This window comes from Sinocyclocheilus grahami, unplaced genomic scaffold, assembly GCF_001515645.1.
Source record: "Sinocyclocheilus grahami isolate Dianchi unplaced genomic scaffold, SAMN03320097.WGS_v1.1 scaffold80.1, whole genome shotgun sequence".
Taxonomy (NCBI): Eukaryota; Metazoa; Chordata; class Actinopteri; order Cypriniformes; family Cyprinidae; genus Sinocyclocheilus; species Sinocyclocheilus grahami.
This window is the reverse complement of record NW_015505259.1, coordinates 1,168,943-1,185,534: the sequence shown is the minus strand read 5'-3', so window position 1 is coordinate 1,185,534 and position 16,592 is coordinate 1,168,943. Positions and strand designations below refer to the sequence as shown.

At 43.4% G+C, this 16,592-nt stretch overlaps 1 protein-coding gene across 1 annotated transcript in view; it reads right to left on the bottom strand.

Moving 5' to 3' along the window:
• The window catches only part of cacng5a (calcium channel, voltage-dependent, gamma subunit 5a), a 36,754-nt gene extending 23,908 nt beyond the window's left edge, over positions 1-12,846 (bottom strand). The window contains exon 1 of the mRNA XM_016273645.1: positions 12,640-12,846. The gene's annotated coding sequence lies outside the window, so the exon portion shown is untranslated. The remainder of the gene's footprint in view (positions 1-12,639) is intronic.
• Between the last annotated feature and the right edge of the window lie 3,746 nt (positions 12,847-16,592).

The window sequence follows — 16,592 nt, the reverse complement described above, 5'->3', positions numbered from 1 at the left end:
ACCGCCTGCGGAGGCAAGCTCACGCTTGGAACGGCTCGGGGGGCGAAATCAGAAGAAAGAACAGGAAAGAGAGAGGGAATAACGGGCGCCGGAACCTGTGCCATTAGCGGAGGCGGCCTCACGCTTTGGTTGGTCTTGGGGGTGGGAAGAACATAGAGAAGGAGAGATGGAATTGTGGGCGTCGGAGCTTTTGCTGCTAGCTGAGGAAGCCTCGCGCTAGAGCTGGATAGTGGGGCTGGGGGCCATGGGTAGGGGAGAGGGTTAAGGGTGGGGTAAAACAGAGACTGAGGATGGGGCTGCGCAGCTAGTGGAGGCGTGCTCACGCTATCTTGGCGGCTTGTGGAGGCGCGCGCCGATGCGTCGCCTGGAGGGTCTGCTGGCTGACGCTCAGAGGATCGGGAGACATTTGCTGCTGGATCAGGTGCACGGCCCAGGCTTGCCGAAGGCCTTCTGCTGCGGCCAGATGGTCGGAGGCTCATCCTTGGTGGCATGGTAGTTGAATCGGGCCGTGAATAAGGAGCACTGCGGCACAGTGGAGATTGGAAGTGGCAACCCCGCCTGGAGCGAAGCGTAGAGGGCTTGTAGCTCTGCCTTGTTCAGACGGTGAGGAACGAGGATGCCGGCGTTTGAGAGTGCTTGGTGTAACTTTGGCACGGTCCATTTCTCCATAGCTGGAGCGGAGGAGAGAGCCGAGGCATAGGAGGACGCTGGAGAAGGTGGCTGACGCCTGGAAGGTGAGGGTGAAGGAGAATCTCGGCGTCTGGAGGTATGAGTGGCGGTGATGCGGGAAGGCCGGCGGCCCCGAGGTGCAGCCGCGGGCTTAGTTGAGGTGTCCTGCGGAGCGCTGGCGTGCTGAACGTCGGCTGTAGACGCGGGAGGAGCTGTGCTGTCGAAGGTGTTTTCCTCGGTGAACAATTCGATCTCCGACATAATGCGGCGATTGGATGCACCAATGCTGAAAGACGAGAGATGACGAAGGTAGGAAGTACTTGGTTATTTATAGGAGTTTTCTTTTGTGCTGATTGGATAAATGGTGTAATCAGTAATGATGAACTGGCCGTGTTAATTATCTGTGCGTGCTCCTCCCGAAATTTGTTTATAAACATCACTTATCAAACGTGCGCACACAGTTCTTACGCATGAGTAAGCAATCATTGTTGATAAATCCCACATGCGTGTAAGTAACATGCTCGTTCACATTCATGGTCATTTTCATTTGAAAATGCCTCCAATGAACCATATATGTGTTGACAACACCTCCCTTTATAAATCATTCACACACGTGAATGTATGTGTCCTCACCGAAATCATGGCAAAGAAAGTGGTACCGACTGAGAAGCCATTCTGTGCTTTCACTCTCAGTGTGGTCTTTGAAAACGCATTCTCTGCGGAACGTATTGTTAGCCAAGTCTTCCAATAACGCAAGATAAGCCATTGTATTGAGACAAACATTTGTCATAGCTGTCTTTTATAGAGTTTGACACCAATTACGCAACTTGTCTGTTTAAAATCAGACAAATGATAAATTGAGTGTTTTATAATGAAAGGAAACACAGGACATATGTGGATTGCTTAATGTATACTGTGACACTCTTAAAGGCTTTTTATGTGTAGTGTCACTATTCTACCACTAGATTCTCTGCGTAAGCATGCTCAGAGGTGTGCTTATATTTACACACATTTCTACATATTTCTACAAGTTGGTAGATCCCACACTTTGCGTGAAACTGTTCTTACGCACTCATTACACACATATCTGTGTGTACGCACTGTTGATAAATGAGGCCCCTGGTCTTTGTTCCCATTCTGTGATTTACCCGTTTTTGTTTCTACATCTTGTTATTAAAATCTGCTTGCATTTGGATCCTTCTCGTCTCGCTTTCATACCCAGCATAACACGAACAAATGCAAGTTGTTTTTATAGGTCATGTCATCTGATCTTAATATTTTCTTTAGGGCTGCCCCTTAAAATAGTTAAGGGGCAGACCTAGTTGATGAGAAGAGGCTTAGTCAACCAAATTTTAATTAGTTGGTTGGTCACAAGCAAAAAAATAAATAAAAATTAAATAATTAAATAAATAATAAAAATAAATAAATAAATAACACTAAACAGGAAGTAATAAAGTCACAGAGTATGTGATGGACAGATCATTAACAAATAGGCTATTTATTAATTTTCATATAATGTAGCCTGTAGAAGAGCTGTGCTAGTCAATTTGACAACTGCCCCTGGCCAAGTACCACATATGTTAGTGTAACCATTTTTTTTGTATGAGAATGCTGATTTAGGTGAATATTATGAAAGATGTTTGGTACAAAGCTTTGCTTACAAAATAAATAATAGCAATTAAAAGTTACATTGCAACCATGGAAACATTTGGATTCATGCCGAATGAAAGAGAGGTACGTGATTCTCTGTGTTACAGAGGAGGCTCCCTTACCGCCTCCTCCACATTACCAGAGGGAATCGTCACCTGAATATTAGACATTCCCATTCGGACTCCAAATCCCATCACCCCTCATGCCTGGGACTGATTAATCATCCACACCTGCACCTCATAATCACACACACATATAAACCACTCACACACACAGACTATCTGCAAAGTCTTGATTTGCCCTGGCTGTCATTTCTGAGCGTTATACCCGTGTTTGATTTCTGTGCATCTGTTCTTGGACTGTTTCCTGTTACTCTGATTGTTATCTGCCTGCCCCGACTTGGATTGTTTCCCCTGGACTCTGATTGCTTGCCGCCGCCGATCTCTCGCCTGGTACTCGACTCTGTCTCAGCCTTGTCTCTGCTGTTCTACCTTGCCGGTATTTGACCCTGTATTGTCTGACTCTTCTAATAAAGCTGCAAATGGATCCACATGCTTCTGACTCGTCACAACACTCTGGCAGCGCAATATCAAATATAACCTTAAAGTCTTGCACATGCAGAAGATACAATTTACAGTTTTGCCCTTTTACAAGTGTCTGTTACTTTGGCACAGGAGAAGACATTAAGACATTAGACAAGAGATAGTCCTGCTTGTGTTCCATATTATATTAACATATTACTATTAGACACTGTATTCCTGAAAATGTGTGATATAAAATATTTTTCAGCCTAAATCAAAAACTGACAAAAGCAAGGATGTTTACCTAAAATGTCTGTTAAACACACACACACACACACACACACAAATAAATAAATTACCTTGGATACATTGCTTCTCTGCTGAGCAATCATTGTAAGGTTGTAAGTTTGAATAATTTTGGTCCTGAATGAATCTTGATTTATGTTTGGCATTTTTTCCATTGTATTAGAATAGCGAACTGGGAGAGAGAGAGGGGGGACAGGATCGGGAAAGGTCCACGACCCATGACTCGAATTGAGTAATGAGTAATATTAATTAACTACATGTACTTACTATATGGTTAGGATTAAGGTTTAGCTTAGGGTTACTTGCATGTAAAATGTATTGCTATTATAATAGTAAGTACATGTAACGTGTAACAAGGACACCTTAAAATAAACTTATACAGACACTCGCTTGTTGTTACCATAACCTGCACTAAATTCACTGAAAAATCCTAAACCTCTGACACACAGACTGACAGCTTGTCTAGAACTCACAGAGAGAAGCAGATTGCAACAAAAGTGCTGATATTGATGAAATGTCAGCACTCTTGGAATTTTTAGTAACTAATGTTAACAAAGATGAATAAATATTGTAAAAAAAATGTGTTGCTCATTGTTCTGTGATTTACTCATGTTTGTTTCTCCATCTTGTTATTAAAGTCTGCTTGCATTTGGATCCATCTCATCTCACTTTCATACCCAGCATAACACGAACAAACAAAATTTGTTTTTATAGGTCGTGTCATCTGATCTTAATACTTTTCTTTTAATGAGTTAATGAGAAGAGGCTTAGTCAGCCAAATTTTAATTAGTTCGTTGGTCACAAGCAAAGAAAAAAAAATCTCAACTGGAAGTAAGAAAGTCACAGAGTTTGTTAACAAAGAGGCAATTTATAAATTTGTATATAATGTAGCTTGTAGTAGAGCTACATGCTACATTATAAAATGTGTTGCTCATTGTTAGTTAATGGAATCTTTGTAAAGTGTTATCTTGTGACCATTATGACCACAAGCTGTAATCATTGTCTAATATGTTCATTATGTCTGCTGTAAGAAATTAACTCAGTTGTAGGGGAATTAATTATTATTAATTCATTCAGGTTTTGATAGGACTTGGATCTGAAAATTCGAAGTCCACCTGATTAAACCGATCTCAAATTTGTTATGTTACACTTTAAATCAAGGGTCATCCAGCGAGCCGTGACCTCAGTATATTTTAACAATTTGACTATGTATTCTCCTGGCCACGGATAAATACGTTGTTTGATAATTTGTAAGCTCTTAGAAAGGTTTTATAAGTAAGCTATGAGCTAGGCAGCAAGGGATCTTTTTGGCAACAGTTTTAACCTTGAAATTATATGACACCAACATTGATTCTTTATAAATGAAACATGAATTTTATTGGCTATTCCAGATTACATCAAAACTAGGCTAAAACACACATACACACATACAGTTTCAGAGGAAAGAAATGAGAGCTGACAGAGTTTCATAGTTCTACCTCGTTTTCACGAGTGATTTCGATTCACCTGAGAGAATTCACAAAGCAGAGAATTTTAGCTTCTGTTTACTGCTTAAAGTAGCTCTACACCAGTTCAGCATAGATAAGATTTTGCTTTTTTACTTGCGTTCTGCTTGGTTGACAGCTGAGAAGCTGAGTCGTTCCTCGTGGCTACTGGATGGCTGCTGGAGGGAAATTCCTTCACTGATTGGCTGTTGCAGTGACGTCGGAATGACGTTTGAATGACGTTCTTTTGGGAAATCCCTTGTTGGATTGGTTGGTTGCCGGGTTACGAAGATCTTCGGGTTCTTCTGAGAGAGAGAGACTGCTTTAGCAAGGCTTTGCGTTCTGCAGAGTTGCGAAGCTTCAACTGAAATGTTTGAGTTCTTAGATGGTCTCGCTTGTGCGATGTTACGGCGTGGGGGCGCTTTGTCGCGCTCACCAAGGTGAAAGCCAAAGTTCTTTAGGGCGAGCGGGCGAGCCCCGAGCAAGAGCGTTGTGTCCATTTTAAGCAGGCTGACCTTTGGTCCGCCCCACGACGCGATCTTCCAATCGGACGCTGTTGCAGGGCTTAGCCATGCCCTGTGTGGTTCTTTTTTTCATGCACAAGTCACATGCTCCGTGGGGCGTATTTCTGGAAGTTTTAAATACCTTCTGATAAAAGTATTATCACCAGAGAATGATATATAATATAAGTTTCACTAACACCAATGTTCGGCGAATAAGACAAGCTTTCACCCGATATTAAACTTCATATATCTTACATGCATATTAAATGCTTTGTCTGCTTAAACGAGTTATAAGGCATATTAAAAATATCACAGATTCCAATAAACACATCACACATATACTCATTGGATCATGAGGCATCACGCGGTATTTTCAGTCCTCATACAAAAGATCTTTGTTGTCTCTTGGTTGAATTAATTCAAACCTCATGATGGCTGATAGTGGCATATCGGGGTCTGTTCATGATAGAACTCCCTACACTGCTTAATTAAATACATGATGTTTACTAACCATACAACATGTATTATCTAAATGTTATAGATGTACTTTACTGCAATATGGAAGTTACTTTGACATACTCATCTCTGAGTGACCAGTAACAAAAAATGTCCTGACTGTAACTGTGCGTTTTCTGTGTAAAAATGTTATACAAACAAACTTGTATTGAAAAACTGAACTGAAGTTTCCAAAACATAAAACGTCTCCAGTTACTGTCGTAACCTCGGTTCCCTGAAAGACGGGAACGAGACATGGCATCGGAAGCTGACGCTTTTGGGGACTCCCTTCCTTCCTAAACCTACCTGAAATCTTATTGCACATCGCCAGTGAAGTTGCAACTCTCACTGGCCAATGCCAGCCAAGACGGCAAGTAGGGGCGGAGCTGTCTTGGCAGCATAAGCTCAGAATCTTCAGACTGAATCAACAGCACAGCAGAACTGAGTAGTGAACATGGCAGCCTACGCCATGTCGAGAGACCGTTCTCGAGAGGGAACGTCTCCGGTTACTGTCGTAACCTCAGTTCCCTGAGAGACGGGAACGAGACGCTTGACGCTTTTGGGGACTGTATAGAACAACGCCGTGGGAACAGCTAAGAAAAAAGCTTAAGCCTCGGTGGAGCAAACATGAACAGTTCTTGCAAAGCACATACAATACGATATGATAATAACCAATCATAGACGACCTTACGACATGCTCCAATGAGATTGGATGTAGATTCCTGCTCAGAGATCCAATTAGGTTATTCACAATCCATGTTCGGAAGCAGGTCTTCTTGTTGATAGTGCTGCACCGTCGCCTTAAAAAAGACTAGGACGTTGCCAGTCACCTCAAAATGCATGCATATATAAGTATGTAATATAACAGTGCAACGTGGCATGTGAGCAGTGAGGCCGGGCACAATAATAACAGTATACACACTTAGCGAGCGGCAGCAGCCAGTGCCAGTACCAACCACACGAAGTCATAGGCGAACCAGTGCACATGGCGAGTACAGATACGGACCACTGGCTTGTATCCCTCCCATCCTATGCAGTAACACAGCGTGACAGCGCAAACATGATAACACTGAATATCATGAGGCTCGCTCCACTGGTACGAAGGGGAGCACCGCATTCTGGGTACGGCAATGGCCCCGTCCCCGATTTCTACCTATACGACCTAGTCGAAACCACCTGCATAGTCAGCGGCTAGCAGTTGCAGGTGGAATCATTGGTCATACTCACCGACAGGACCTGTGAGGCTAAGGACCACACGTCCAAATTGTAAAATCTGGCGAAGGTATTCTGCGAAGACCATCCAGCCATCATACAAATGTCTTTGATAAAGCCCTTTGATAAATTGCCCTCATCGAATGAGCTCTGACACAAATAGGACATTCCATACCCTGGCTAGAATAGGCCAAGGCAATGGCATCTACCACCCAATGTGATAGTCCTTGTTTGGAGACTGGCTGCCTCTTGGTGCCGCCTCCAAAGCACACAAACAGCTGCTCAGATTGCCGAAACTGAGCCGTGCGGTCGACATAAACTCGCAGAGCCTGCACCGGATACAGCCCCTGATGAGGGGCGGCATCCGATGAGGTCGCTGACTCTGGAGTGAAAGCAGAAAGCATCACCGCTTGCGCTCTGAATGGTGTTGAGAGCGATTTAGGCACGTAGCCCAATCTTGGCTTGAGCATAACATTACAATCACCTGGCCCAAACTGCATGCAGTCAGCATTTACAGAGAATGCTTGCAAATCCCCCCACGCACTTGACCGAAGCAAGGGCGAGCAACAGTGCAGTTTTAAGCGATAGCTCTCTCCATCCGACAGACAGAAGCGGCTCGAAGGGCAGAAGGGCCAGCACCCCCAGCACCAGAGCCAGATCCCAGGATGGCACAGTGGGAGGACGAGAGGTTCTTAGCCATCTCGCACCTCTCAAAAATCTGATCACCAGATCCTGTCTACCCACCGAGCACCCATCGATAGTGGCGTGAAATGCTGAGATAGCTGCAACATAAACCTTAGGAGTGGAAGGCATACTGCCGCCATCCAGCCACTGTTGCAAAAAATCCAGAATGTCAGACACAGGACAGCTCTCTGGGTCACGACCATTTGATTCACACCATTTAACAAACACTTCCCATTTAAGAGCTCTCGCCTCCGTAATCGTGTCCATCACGCGGCGAGACAATGAGTCAGAGTTTACCAGTTCCCGCACACCATCCACACATGAAGTTTTCACCATTCGGGGTTGGGGTGCTATATCGAGCCGCCCACCTGAGATAGGAGGTCCCGTCTCAGCGGGATCAGCCACGGGGGAGCCATTAATATCTCCAGCAGATCGGGAAGCCAAGGCCTATTCGGCCAGTACGGAGCGATTAATAACACCGATGCTCTCTCCTCTCTGATTTTGTGCAGCACCTGTGACAAAATCTGCAAGGGGGAAACGCATACAGGTGGGCCTTCAGCCACGGCATTGTGAGTGCTCCCCGCCCAGTGGTGAGCGTGACAGAGAGAAGAACAGAGGACAATGCGTGTACTCCTCTGTCACGAATAAATCCACCTCTGCCTTCTCGAACCGTTCCCAGATCAGTCTCACTGTCCCGGGGATCAGTCTCACTGTCCCGGGGTTCAGTCCTCTCCGTGAGGAATCCCGTCCTTCGATATTATATCAGTGCCGCTGTTCAGGCAGCCCGGGACATGTGCTGCCCGAATGGAGAGCAGATGACGATCGGCCCACAGTAAAAGGCCTGTTCGTGAAGGGCTCTCGAGTGTACACCGCCCTGGCGATTTATGTTCGACACCACCGACATGTTGTCTGTGCGAATCAACATGTGATTCTCCCGGACTTGTGTGATGAAACTCAGAAGAACCAAAAAGACCGCTCTCAGTTCAAGGCGATTTATGTGTCACTTTTTCTCCGACTCCGTCCAGTAGCCCGATGCCGGTACGCCATCGCAATAAGCCCCCCAGCCCGTTGTTGTCCGTCATGACCACTTTCCGCTGCATGATGTGTGGTACAGGTCGGGGTTTCGCCATGGTTTCAGCGCATTCAAGCACCAGCGAGTGACCACAACGTGGGCACGGACAGTTTTCCAAGCCCTTCTCGGTACCTGTGTTTTTAACCATATCTGGAGGGGGCGCATATAGAGCAGGCCGAGGTGGCACACTGATGTGGCCGCCGCCATCCATCCCAAGAGCCTCTGATATTCCTTCAGTGCCACGGCACATCCCAGACTGAAAGTATTCAGAGCGGACATTAAATCTCATATGCGCTCCTGACCCAGACGTGCCCTCATCAAGACTGTGTCCAATTGCACCCCCAGATACGTGATTGACTGGCTGGGGCATAACACGCTCTTTTGTATGTTCACGCAGTGACCTAAACTCTCCAGATGAACTTAACAGAGCACTTTTGTGGCTGTTGAGCAGATCCTCCGAATGGGCCAAAACCAGCCAATCATCCAAATAATTCAAGATGCGTATTCCGCTCGCTCTCAGAGAGGAAAGTGCTGCATCCACACATTTCGTAAACCTGCGCGGCGCCAGCGCTAGCCCGAACGGCATCACCGTGAACTGATATGCTTTGACTTCGAATGCAAATCTCAGAAATCGCCTGTGTCGAGGGGTGATCTGGATATGAAAATATGCGTCCATCAGGTCCACTGAAATAAACCAATCATCGGGCCGAATCTGCTCAAGGATCTGTTTCAGCGTTGTCATTTTGAAAGCGCATTTGTTTAATGCACGGTTGATGTGTCTCAGGTCTAGGATCGGACAGAGACCACCAACTTTCTTTGGAATGACAAAGTAGCGGCTGTAGAACCCGCTCTCTAGCTTGGCGGGACGACTTCTATCGCACGTTTTGCGTGGAGGTTGAGAATCTCTTACCTCAGCACCGAATTTTTGCATGCCGGTACTGTCGACATGAGGGGTGGTCATGTCGACAGTACCGGTATGCAAAAATTCGGTGCTGAGGTAAGAGATTCTTAAACCGGGGGGGTCTGCGCCGAAACTGAAGCGTGTAGCCATTCTCTATAACGTTCCGCACCCAATCCGAAATGCCCTGGGATGGACCGCCATGCGTTCGCAAAATGGCACAATGGGCGGAGCACCTCACCCTCTGTATTCTGAGCAACGCCGCTGTATGCCGGGGATGCGTTTAGAAAACACACGGGACAAATGGGAGCACTGTATGGTAGCTTAGGTCATGCATTGCCTATTAACGGGAAGTGCGAGCCCTCCCCTGAATGTTTGAGTGACACAGACGTGTGTATGTGCGAAGTGTCGAGAGCGAGCCGCAGCGGCAGAGGTCCGATACTTAATACATGAGTGTGAACATCGCCAGTTACCCAGAGGAGCTGCGAGCCCGACTTTATTACCGGCTCCCTGGCCGAGCGCCGAGTGTGAGAAGCTACTATCACTGGAGGAGAAGAAAAATAATCTTTTTGTGAGGGTGTAACAGATTTTATTGCATTCTGCCGTCAGGAACGAGGCTTTTGCTCCGACAAAGGAGTGCCCCTGGGACGGTTTCTTGAAGCCGTGTCACGCCTTCGGTGCCCTCTTCCACAGAGTTTTGGTGCGAGCAGCAGGCTCCGGATCCGGCGCCGATGAAGCAGAAGCCCGCTTCGATGGCCGGTTGGAAGCGGACGACGATCTACTCCGTGCTGGGGGCTGCGCTGTAGCCTGGTGCGGCAGGAAGTGGCTCATTGCTTTGGAGCATTTCTGTGCTTCAGAGAAGCGCTCCGCGATAGCCTCCACAGTGTCTCCGAAGAGACCGGAGGAAGATAAAGAAGCGCTGAGTAGCGCATTCCTGTCCGCGTCTTTCAGCTCCGTGAGCGTCAGCCACAGATGACGGTGGAGCACCACCATGTAGCCCATGCATGTCTTCTTCGTGGCCTTTAGTGTGAAATCCGTCGCCTTGCGAAGATCCTTAAAAGCCTCAGGATCCACTCCACCCTCATCCAGGGATTTCAGGAACTGTGCTGAGATCGCTTCCCCTGAGGCGGCGTATGCCTTGTCCACGATGTGATCGGTCAGATGGCAGGTCCTCGACGGCAGCGAAGCACCCACCTTCAGAGAGGCAGAGGAGGGACAGAGGAGCGCTGCGATGGATTCCTCGACGGGCATCAGTGCAAGCAGACTGGGGCGCAGCCCACGCCTTAGCGACCTCGTCGTGCAGGTTGGGGAGAAATGAGGCTCGCATCCTCGGAGAGGCAGCTGGGTGGCCCATGTGCAGGAACCATGAATCCAGCTTGCTCTTAGCTGGTTCGTCGGGGGATTCCCACTCCAGACCTAGATAGCTCACGGCCCTGGTGAGAATCCGGACGAGCTCGTCCTGAAACACAGTGTGTCCCTCCACTTCAGAAACACTGGAGAGCGGTCCCTAAACTATGCAAATGATGAGCAGAAAGCGCCAGGTGGCAACAAATAGCAGTGAGCAATTAAAATTCATATTGTGCTGGGATTTAGTGTGTAAATCATATTTTTCATATACGTATTGGACACTTTGCATTTGTTGCTGTAAGTATGGCAGTTTGGATCCACTGTTAATAATCAGCTTGAATGCTGTGAAAACACTGGGAAAGTGACGCTGCTGCATTCCCCCTAGCATAGTACACGACCGGGCCCTATCCCAAATGGCACACTTCAAGTGCACTTCTGGCCTTGCGGATTTACAATGGCCACCACATTCATGTGTCTGTTTAGTCCACGAGAACATAGGGTGTCCAGTTCATCAGCTTTTACTATGGACCCTCGATGTGCACACCTGCTGAGCCTGCACTGAAGTGAACTCCTCAGCAAACTTCTACCTGACAGTCAAAGCGGTGTTATGTCACAAAAGTGTGGATTTAGAGGAAAAACGCACTGGTTTAGGGTGCCATTAGGGACAAGGCCTGGCACCTGGTATAAATTCAATTTTTTCTCTCTCTTTTCTTTCCTTGGTATTTCTGTTCATGTGTTCTTGCTGCCATATAGTCATAAATATGGCGGATAAGCAGAAAAATCTGGTGACAAACAGATGTACTCTACAAATTATGTAAACGTTTATATACGTACACTGAATATAAAATTTTATGTAATTTTGATATATAAACAATAAATGCATATACAATGTACATACAAAATGCACCACGACAAAGCCACAAAAGTAAACTTGACAGAACAAGAGTCTCATTACAATCAGTAGAGGTACGTTAGATAAACACAGGTTACTGGTAAATTGGCGCCCCATACAGCTCTGGCTATACGATACAAAACACGCTACGGATATTATAGGCTACACTAAAAATGCTAGAATAACGAATAATTATATGAGACAGCATGTTGCGGCATATATATATATATATATATATATATAACTTTGGAGCGTAAAACTGAGAGGGAAAAATCCACGCAGCGAAATTCGGAATGACAGCAAACTATTAGCCCACTTCAGAGGCTCCCAGTGAGAGAGAAAAACTGTCCTTGGTACTGAAGCTGTGAACCCGCTTTCAACGACAGCAACGGCAGCCATCATCAATTCTCTCTTCAATGTACTGTGCTTATATTTTTTTTATAACATATAGACTACTTATTTTAATAAAAAAATATATTATAAGTAATAAAATTAAATAATCAAATTCTCCCTTTATTGACAGTAAACTATTTAACATTTATTTGTTGTATTTATTAGTCTGGCTGCTCGACAAGGTGTTGTTTGTCTTCAAGGACCCGTTATATGTTTTGTACTATGGCTTCAAGAGACACACTGTTTCAGACATCGCACAGAACGTCAATAATCCAACTTCTCCACCATTTGCGTTCATTGACAAAAACAACATTGGCAATATCATGCAGCAAATAACCATGGAAAAAAGTTTCTGATACAGTAAGAATTTAAACAAGAAAATATGGATAACAATGATGTTTAGTGGTATCTGAACGAGTCTTATGAAATGTTACAGCACTAAATCTGCACACGAACTCCAATATTAACCAATGCTATAATACACAACGCACACAACAGAGTAGTTCCACATACCTGCGCTGAGACGTGCCTTTGTAGCGCGCGTTCTTCAGTTCTTCTCACGCAAATGTTCAACAGCCTTTATCTAATTGCAGAGAGGTTTGCTGAAGTCGAACCTCTAAAACCCTTCACACATGTTTAGGGTGAGAAGCGTCTCACATCATGCTGGGCTTAATGTTTGTGATGCTCTAACATCTCTCTCCCTCTCTCCGCACGTCACTGACGGGTCACGGACCGAGAACGACACAACGACTGTTTTGTGTTTGTATGCGTAGCCGACTGTGTCATTGCTCTTGTTTTATTGGTTTTAGATAGATGATTGTTTGCTGTGTCACTACTGTTATGGATGTTGTATTTGGGGTGATGTGTTATCGTTGCAGAGGCTGACTAAAGCCATAAAGTTTGGAACGCTTCGCGGCACCCAAGTTCCATTTTACGGGGTTGTCAGACCGACATATAACACAAAAAATTTAACCGACATAATTTTTGTATGAGCTGGATGTTTAAGGTCGGGTAAATCTGAAACCTTCAGTTTATACTTTAGTCAGGAATGAAAACGAGCCTGCAAGAGATTGAACTACAATGCGTTTAGTGGATTGTACTGCTGTTAAACAACATGACAACTGTTCTGTTTTAAAGCTGCGAAAATGACGGAATCTAGGACCTTTATAGGCAGTGTAAAGAATGTATCCCTCACAGCCTCGTTTTCTTTCGCGTAAATGGATGAATGCAACACGGACGTAAATGGTCCATGAATGCACCACTTGGGACTTTATTATGAATGTTGAGGTTTAGATGGTCTGTGCAAAGTCTGTGGGGAGATGAGTGTCCTGCTTTACTAGGAATAACTGGATTACCGAAAAGTAAAAGACCCAAACATAGATGCTTCTGACAGTGGATAAGCAGACACACATACAAAACTTGTTTGCAGTTTTAATTTTAATCCATAGCAGTGTGGAATTTTGATTGAGTGTTAACAGTAGGCCTACATTAAAATATTCTTCTGTGATGTGTCAAGGGAAAAACTCCCGTTGGAAATGTTCTGGTAAGATGACTGACAATGTCCTGAGTTTCTGGATAAAATATTCAGAATTACCATTTTATGCTTCTTTTGACTCTCTTAGCATTAAAATTTGATCCGCACCCTGCTCTGGTGCATGAGACACCATAACAGATCACCACATTCAGTGTCAACTTAATCTTCAAGAAGGGACATCTACAGACCGAGTTTCATTTTCCCTTCTTTATTTGCAATATCATACATTAGGTATAAATGGCAACAAGGATTGCATGGAAAAAGCATATAATCTGTTAAAACAACAAAGGCAGGGCTAACATACACTGCTACAAAATACAACATATTACTTGGTTTATTTATACGTTATGGATCAATATTAGTATGTAAGAACAGAGATAGTGCTTTGGGTTTAATTCAGGACCTTGCTATTTGAGAGACATAAGGCATTCTGTTGATTTTGGCCTCTAAATGAAAATCTCAACAGATGAAAATAAAACAGGTTGACTGAGTCACACAAAGCAAAAGGACAACAGAGTGATGTACTAACTAATCTACACATTAAGAACACAAAGTAATGAAAAAATATTATGATAAAACGAGGAGCAAAGGTCTTGCTCTTCTCTTCAACAAACACAAAACTGAATAGTACCGGAACAAACATGAATTGCTGACTAATTCGGAAAAGGTAATTCCACCTTGTTTTTGTAATTTGGGTGTCAAAAATAATAAAGAATTAATTAAAATTGATTACAACAGATATACTTTGAATATACTGCAGAAGCAGAAACGGCACATTTAAAAGATTAGTTCACCCCATTCTGTCATTCACTCACTCTTATATCTTTCCAAACCTGTATGACTTTCTTTCTTCTGAGGAAGAATATATCCTGATAAACATCTCAATAATATATATTTATATTATTTTTATAAAATGGTAACCAAAACGGTCTGGCTACTAACAAGCTTCAAAATATCTTATTTTGTTTTCTACATAAAAAAAATTAAATAAAAAAAATGTCATGCATATTTTGAACGTCATGAGAGTGAGTAAATGATGACAGAATTTCCATTTTTGGGTGATCTTTTCCTTCAAGGGAAAGCTAAACAACTTAAGGAAAGAAACAAGCAATAATATTAGCAGTTCATTCATCCATTTGTTCATGTATTCAATCATTAATTCAGCAGCACAGGAATATAAATAATTGGGTAAGGCAGATGGATCATCATACAGCAGAGGAAACTCAAAGCATGCCATGTTAACCTGTTTTTTTTTTTTAAATGACTATGCAACTTTCTTTATAACAGCCATGGTAGTGCACATGATTGAATGGCAGATACACAGAGCAAAATATGCTCTACTGCGATCTCAAGAGCAGTAACAGCATTCAGTTAACAGTATGGCTACATGAGACTAGTGCACAAAATACTGGATTCAATACTGGCAAACATCGGTGTGGCTGCGCAGTTAGTGCAACGCTGGCCCTGCTGGGTTCAGCATGGCACTGACACAAAGCAGGTTTTTGGAAAGACCCAAGAAAAGAAAGATGGGAGTTCGCTTACAATTTCAACAAAGGTGTTTTTAGCACTGAAGGGATTTTACGGCAGGATCACCATCAATAAATCATAGAAAAAAAGAGAAGACAGAAGTGAGCTGATCTACACTACAGGCATGGTGCCACATTTCCATATATTTGCAGTTTAAAAACATTAAACTGGCAAGTATGTTAGTGCTAGAAGAAAAACGACACCTGTGATCTAAAATCTAACCAATTAAAATTTAACCAAGCCGATTATCTCATGTGTGATTTTTATCTTATTCTGAAATTTACTACATACTTTGCATTACTTCTAACAGCAGAAAAAGACAGGAAGAACATACAGAATCACAAACTACAATATCAAGACATTAAAATAATTGAAATTCAGAGTTATTAAATAAGTGAAAGGAGAAAAATATTTCAAATGCATCTGCCTTGTTCATACTCCATGCTGTAATAAGCATATAATCTCAATTTTATATTCCATTGATAACAAAACATTCTTCATAAATACACACATATTTTCAAGTGGATTTTCATACCAAAACATGCAAGCAAAGGCAAGTTTTCAGACCATAGTAGGATGACAGCAGCCAATCAGCTCACATTTTAAAACCATGGAATCCGTTTAGGTCACACATAACAGCCAAAAGCAAAGGTGTTTTGACAAAGTACAGTTGGAAAATCGAATGGCGAAAGCACATTTGTAAACTATTTCATTATGCAAACTACAAGGTCATTTCCATGTCATGTTACAGTGTTTACAAGAGTACACACCAATGATAACAACAATTACACAAATATCTACCTGAATTTTAGCATTATATTAGCTGACTGTGTAATGATGTGGTTAATACAAAATTACACATTTAAAAGGGACAATAATCATAAAATTGGATAATAAACACTAAAACATTTAAACCAGCGAATAACCTCTTTTTTATGGTAAAGGAAGAGTTCCCCCAAAAATGAAAATTCTGTCATCATTTACTCACCATTTACTCATGCTGGTAACCAAACAGTAGCTGGTAGCCACTGACCTCTGTAGTATGGGAAAAAATACAGTGGACGTCAATGGTTACCGGCAACTGTTTGCTTGCCAACATTCTTCAGAATATTCTTTTGTGTTCAACTCATACAGGTTCAGAACAACTTGAGGGTGAGTAAAAAATGAGAGATTTTCCATTTTTGGGTGAACTACCCCCTTAATAGTTAATGCAAACTCACTTTCATTCTTTTCCCTCAGTTGTAAATTTGCCCTAATGTCACAGAAATTTCACCATTGGCATTAAAAGGTTCTTATACTGTTTAAATAGCATGTATTATTAAGTATAACCAAAATGTCGAAGCAGCAAGAGGAGAAAATGGCATAACGGTGTTACATTTTACAATCAATTATGATAAATCCAAAC